We start from the raw sequence: 5,656 nt of genomic DNA on the forward strand, positions 1-5,656 counted from the left end.
CTGTTTGCTTTGGCCTCTTCTGGAGCAGTTAATATCTAAACAGGCGTGGGGAGGGAATCCCATAACTCCAATGGGGGAAGAGGGAGCTTCTCCTCCCTTCTCAGCCCATCCTCCACGGGACGCCGGGGACAGCTGCACTAGGAAGTATCCCAGGTGCCCCCTTGGAGGCCAGAGTGGTGGACGGGGGGTGTTGTCCTTTCCATGACCCATAAGGTCTTACCTGGAAGCCTTCCCCTCTATCAGCAAGAAGCCTAGGGTTGGGAGACTTGGCTCAGAGCTTGGTTTGGGACTGACCCAGAGAGGCAAGAAGAAACAGAATTGTTCCCAGCTCTGCCCTTGTGAAATTGGTGAGTTTCTGGGGTAGCTGCTCAAACGGGGGCAGCCCAGGGATTATATCTTCATTTCCCCAATCACAGAGCATGAGCAGCCATGGCATAGAGCCATCCGGCCCCGGGACCCGCCATAATGGAACCTTCTCAAAAAGTCACAGGTCAAATCCTCTTGCTGGGCTCCAGATCTTTCTGCATAATTATGCTTGGTAAATTGTGACCATTGTTCATTGTTCCTAAATCACGCCAAGCTCCCTGGGCTCCTTTTCCAGAAGGAAAATTATACATATTAAACCAGGGACAAAAACACATCTTGCTTGAGGCATTCCTGGAAGAAGGCTTTCTCTGTCCCGAAATAATTTTCACTGCCTGTTTAATATGCCCTTTAAAGATGTTGGACCCACTTTGTGGTGTCTGCCTCTTAGAAGCAGACAAGTTTGTCTGGTTCTTTTTTTTTTTTTTTCCATTTTTTTTTTTTCACTGCCAATCTGGACAGTCTTGCTTATTGGAAAGCACCAGATCTCCCCGAAACAATGATAAAATACATGTATTCCACAAAGATTCATTAAGTATGTGTTATGAGCCCAGCCCTCCTAAGCATGCTGGGAACACAGCAGTGTCCACCTTCGCCAAAATCCCTGCCCCTGTGGAGTGGACATTTAATGAGGACTTACTAAGGGCTTAAGGTACATTTCTGCCTTAAACCTCATAGCCTCTTGTTAATTAGGTTCAACCTGTGCCTGCTTTCCAGACTCTATCTTTGTAGAGAGCTATAAAACCAGTGTGGATCTAGTCATTTATTCCTCACTGTGTGCCAGATGCTGTTCTACGTGCTCTGTCTGCACTGACAGAAGAACCATAAATGCCCCTTTATGCTAAAGTAAGAATTCCCACCTATTATTTATTTATTTGACAGAGAGAGATCACAAGTAGACAGAGAGGCAGGCAGAGAGAGAGAGAAGCAGGCTCCCTGCTGAGCAGAGAGCCCGACATGGGACTCGATCCCAGGACCCAGAGATCATAACCTGAGCCGAAGGCAGCGGCTTAACACACTGAGCCACCCAGGCGCCCAGAATTCCCACCTATTGTATAGATAAGGAAACAGAGGCCTGGTGAGTGAAGGCAACTTGCCCTGGGTTGGGCAGGGGAGCCGTGAGGCTCCAGGTGATGCTCTAGAGTCCAAGGTCAACAGTCCCTAGTGAAGCGGTCCAAAGGTGAGGAATTCTCAGTCCCTCCCACCTTCTGTCCAGTCTGGGCTCCCGCTCACTGTGCCAGTGTCTCTGTCTCCCCAGTGGGAAACCTGGTCAGGGAAGCCTATCTGAGGCTTTTGAAACATGCTCAAGCCTGCAGCTTCCTTGAGTTTTGGTTTTGTCTTTGGGGGTGGGCCCAGGAAGGGAAAAACAGAGGAGGTGGGAACTACTTTGAAAACAAGGTTGGGGCACCTGGGTGGCTCAGTGGGTTAAAGCCTCTGCCTTTGGCTCAGCTCGTGATCTCGGGGTCCTGGGATCGACCCCCCCGCATCGGGCTCTCTGCTCAGCGGGGAGCCTGCTTCCTCCTCTCTCTCTGACTGCTTCTCTGCCTACTTGTGATCCCTCTGTCTCTGTCAAATAAATAAATAAAATCTTAAAAAAAAAAAAAAGAAAAGAAAACAAGGTGATACAGCTTTATCATCCGATGAACAAATGCATGGAGGTGGAAGTCGGTGAATGAGTGACAGGAGCTCACTCCTCATACCTCTGTCCCCTCCTCCCCACCCAGTCTCAGGTCCCTTAAACGAAGAGGCAGCATTTGTTCAATAACTAATACATAAAATAACCGGGAGCACCATTTGCATGCCTGTCCTTGCTGTAGGTGCTGGGGACACAGCAGTGAAGAGGACCGAAACCCCTTCCCCTTAGGGAGTGGGTGTCTACTGTAGCTGCCTTCACCTGGACTGTCCCTTTTCAGCCTCTCAGCATTCTCATTAGAATTCCCATTGACCCACTGTGCAGATGGAAAAAACCTAACTGTGTCGTTAGGAAACGGAGGCACAGGGAGGTTAAGTGACTTGCCTCAGATCACACGTCAAGTTAAGCGAACCTGTGTGGAGAGGGAGCTCCAGGAGGGTAGGGGGTCGCAGACCCGCTGTGGGATCCACCCAGGACCGCTACAGCAAGTTAATGGTCAAGTTCAACCTTTCGCACTTGGCCGCGAGAGGGCGCGAGCGAGCCTCCAGTCGAACTGAGGAGCGCTCGGCCTCCTCCCGCAGGAATGCGGGCGGTGGAGGGAGGGGACGTGGGCCGGACGCCCGGAGCAGCTGCTACCGCCGCTCCGATCCCGCCCGCCTTCCCCTCCCTGGGACCCCGGGTTTGCAGGGCGGGAGGGACGACTTTGCAGGGATGTGTGGCCTCTGTTTTCGCTCCCTCCTTCTCCAGGCTTCCAGCCCAAAGCTTCCCGGGAAAGGCCGGGCAGGATCCAGGAGGCTGGGAGTGATGCCCAGAACAACATGGCCTAATGGCTGTCACTTCTGAAACACCTAAGTTCCCGCACTTAGTAGGGACTTTCTCCCCAGCAACCCTTCCATTTTACAGGTGAGGAAACCAACGCTCAGAAAGGTGACATTTCTTGCTCCAGTAGGAGGTATCAGGAGCGTCTTAACGTCTTACCCTGCTGGCTCACTTCCTGTCTCAGCTCAGGCTCCTCCGGTCATGGTCATTTCTTGGTCCCTGAGGGCTTCTGATCATGCACTTGTTTTCCCCAAGGCTTCAGGAACTGGCCTTGCTTCCTGGTCCCTAAGGGCATCCATCCCATGCCTCCCCTCCTGGTCCAAGGAGGTCTGACTCGCAGGGAGAATTTTCAGGGGGAGCTTGTTGCTTGCTATGGGAGGAGAGGGAAGAATTCCGCAGTCACGTTCGGGGTTGATTACTGGGTCTGAAAGCGATGTGATAGGTGCCACAACAGAACTGACAGCCTGATCAGGGAAAACTGTCCCAGAATAAGCAGTTACGAGGGTCCAGAGAAACCTCCTAACCCTACCAGGCTGGAGAGTCAAAGAAGGCATCCTGGAGGAAGTGGTATTTAGGCTGACGCCCGAAGTCTAGAAAAGTAAAGATAATCCCCGGAAAGGATTAGGGGAGGGAGACAGCAAGATGGTTTTGCTTTGGGGGAGGAAACAGCCCAGGCAGAGACCTGGAAAGGAGGTGATCTGAGGAGTAGTAAGGAAAGGGTCTCGAAATCCTTCTTAGGCCATGGAGAGTCTCATTTGGATGCATTCATTTATCCACTCATTCTTTCCTTTGTCAAATATGTGGATATCTACCTCGTGCTGCATTCTCTTGTAGGTGCTAGGGATGTAGGTGAGCCAAGTCTCCTCCCCATGGAGCTGACGTTCTAGTGAGTTCTTGTTTCAAGCAAAAACCAAATAGCTAACATATGTCAGGTGATGAGAAATAAAGCAGGTTCAGGGGACGGAGGGACAGGGTACTGTCTTGTGGCCTCTCTGAGAAGGTGAACTGAAGGAAGGAGCCACGTGGCTGTCTGGGAAAAGGGTTCTCTAGCAGATGGGGCAGCAAGTACAAAGGCCCTGAAGTAGGGATGTGCATGGAGGGTGCCTGGGAGGCCCAGTCATTAAATGTCTGCCTTCGGCTCAGGTCATGATCCCAGGGTCCTGGGATCAAGCCCTGTGTAGGGCTCCCTGCTCACTGGGAAGCCTTCTTCCCCGTCCCACTGCCCCTGGTTGTGTTCCTTTTCTCGCTGTCTCTCTCAATCTCTGCCAAATAAATAAATAAATAAAATCTTTAAAAAAAAAAAAAGGGAATGTGCACGGAGTATTTAAGAAACAGTAAGGAGGTCAGTGTTCTAGAACGAAGTCGGTGAAGTGAAAAGAGTGGGAGATAATTTGAGATTAATATTCAAGGATCAGATCATGTAGGAGGCCTCATAGTTGTGGATTTGAGTCTAAGTAAGGGGTGAACCGTTGGAGAATTTTGAAAAGAAGAGTGACATTATTTTTCTGTTTTAGCAGAATCGGTGGGGTAGGTCCTTTGTTACTCTGACTTGAAATTCAAAGGTAACAACAATAAGAAGGACAGATAATTCCATGACATGAAAATAAGGCCAAAGGCACCACAGAAAAGTTGAAAAATTAGGGGGAAAGTGCACTTCGTATTACAGTCTCCCTAATCTCCATAATATATAAAGAGTTTCTAGGGATTACTAATAAAAATATAAACAATCCAACAGAAAAACTTGAGCAAAATGCGCAGTCAGAATGTTCACAAAAAATGAAATACAAAAGGTTCTTTGTTACGTGAAAAGACAGTCAACCTCACTCATAATAAGAGAAATCCATGTTTAAATAAGAGAAATAGGGGACGCCTGGGTGGCTCAGTTGGTTAAGCAGCTGCCTTCGGCTCAGGTCATGATCCCAGCGTCCTGGGATCGAGTCCCACATCGGGCTCCTTGCTCCGCAGGGAGCCTGCTTCTCCCTCTCCCTCTGACTCTGCCTTCCACTCTGTCTGCCTGTGCTCGCTCTCGCTCTCTCTCTGACAAGTAAATAAATAAAATCTTTAAAAAAAAAATAAGAGAAATAGGAGATAGTAATTTTTACCCATTAGAATGGCCAAAATGTAGGAGACTAATCATGTGCAGTGTGGTGAGGCTGTGGGGAAGTGACCGTGCTAACATACGGACATCAGTTTTTCCCAATAGAGTTGAATTTGATAATGTTCATAAAAATAACAAATGCATAGTTCTTTGGCCAAGTAATCCCATGACAGAAACACTTGCACATGTGTGAAATAATATATGCACACAAGGTTATTCATTGCAGCCGTTTATATAATAGGAAAAGATTGGAGAGAACCCAAAGATTCATCAGTACAGGACCAGTTCCATAAATCATTGTCCACATACACAACAGGATATATCACAGCTGTGCAAAAGAATGAGGATGTCTGCTTGGGCTGATATGGGAACACTTCTAAGACATATTATTCAAGGAAAACTGAAGTTCGCATTTAGGTGTAAAGTATGCTGATTTCTGTGAAAAGTTTAATAAATACGTTTATACACATGTGTAGGTACCTATATATTCTGTTTTTCCATTAGAATACTCCATATTCGTTTTTTAAATTGTGGTAAAATCTGAACACCACGAAACTTACCATTTTCATCATTTTCAAGTGTGCAGAGAATGCTGTCAAATGCGTTCACATCACTGTGCAACCGTCCCCACCACCCATCTCTAGAATGTTCCATCTTCCCAGACTGAAACTCCGTCCCCATAAAACACTTACTTCCCACTTCCCACCCCCGCCAAGCTTCTGTTAACCATTGTTTTACTTTTT

Source organism: Mustela putorius, unplaced genomic scaffold, assembly GCF_011764305.1.
Source record: "Mustela putorius furo isolate JIRA1106 unplaced genomic scaffold, ASM1176430v1.1 tig00000095_pilon_pilon_pilon, whole genome shotgun sequence".
NCBI classification, from domain to species: domain Eukaryota; kingdom Metazoa; phylum Chordata; class Mammalia; order Carnivora; family Mustelidae; genus Mustela; species Mustela putorius.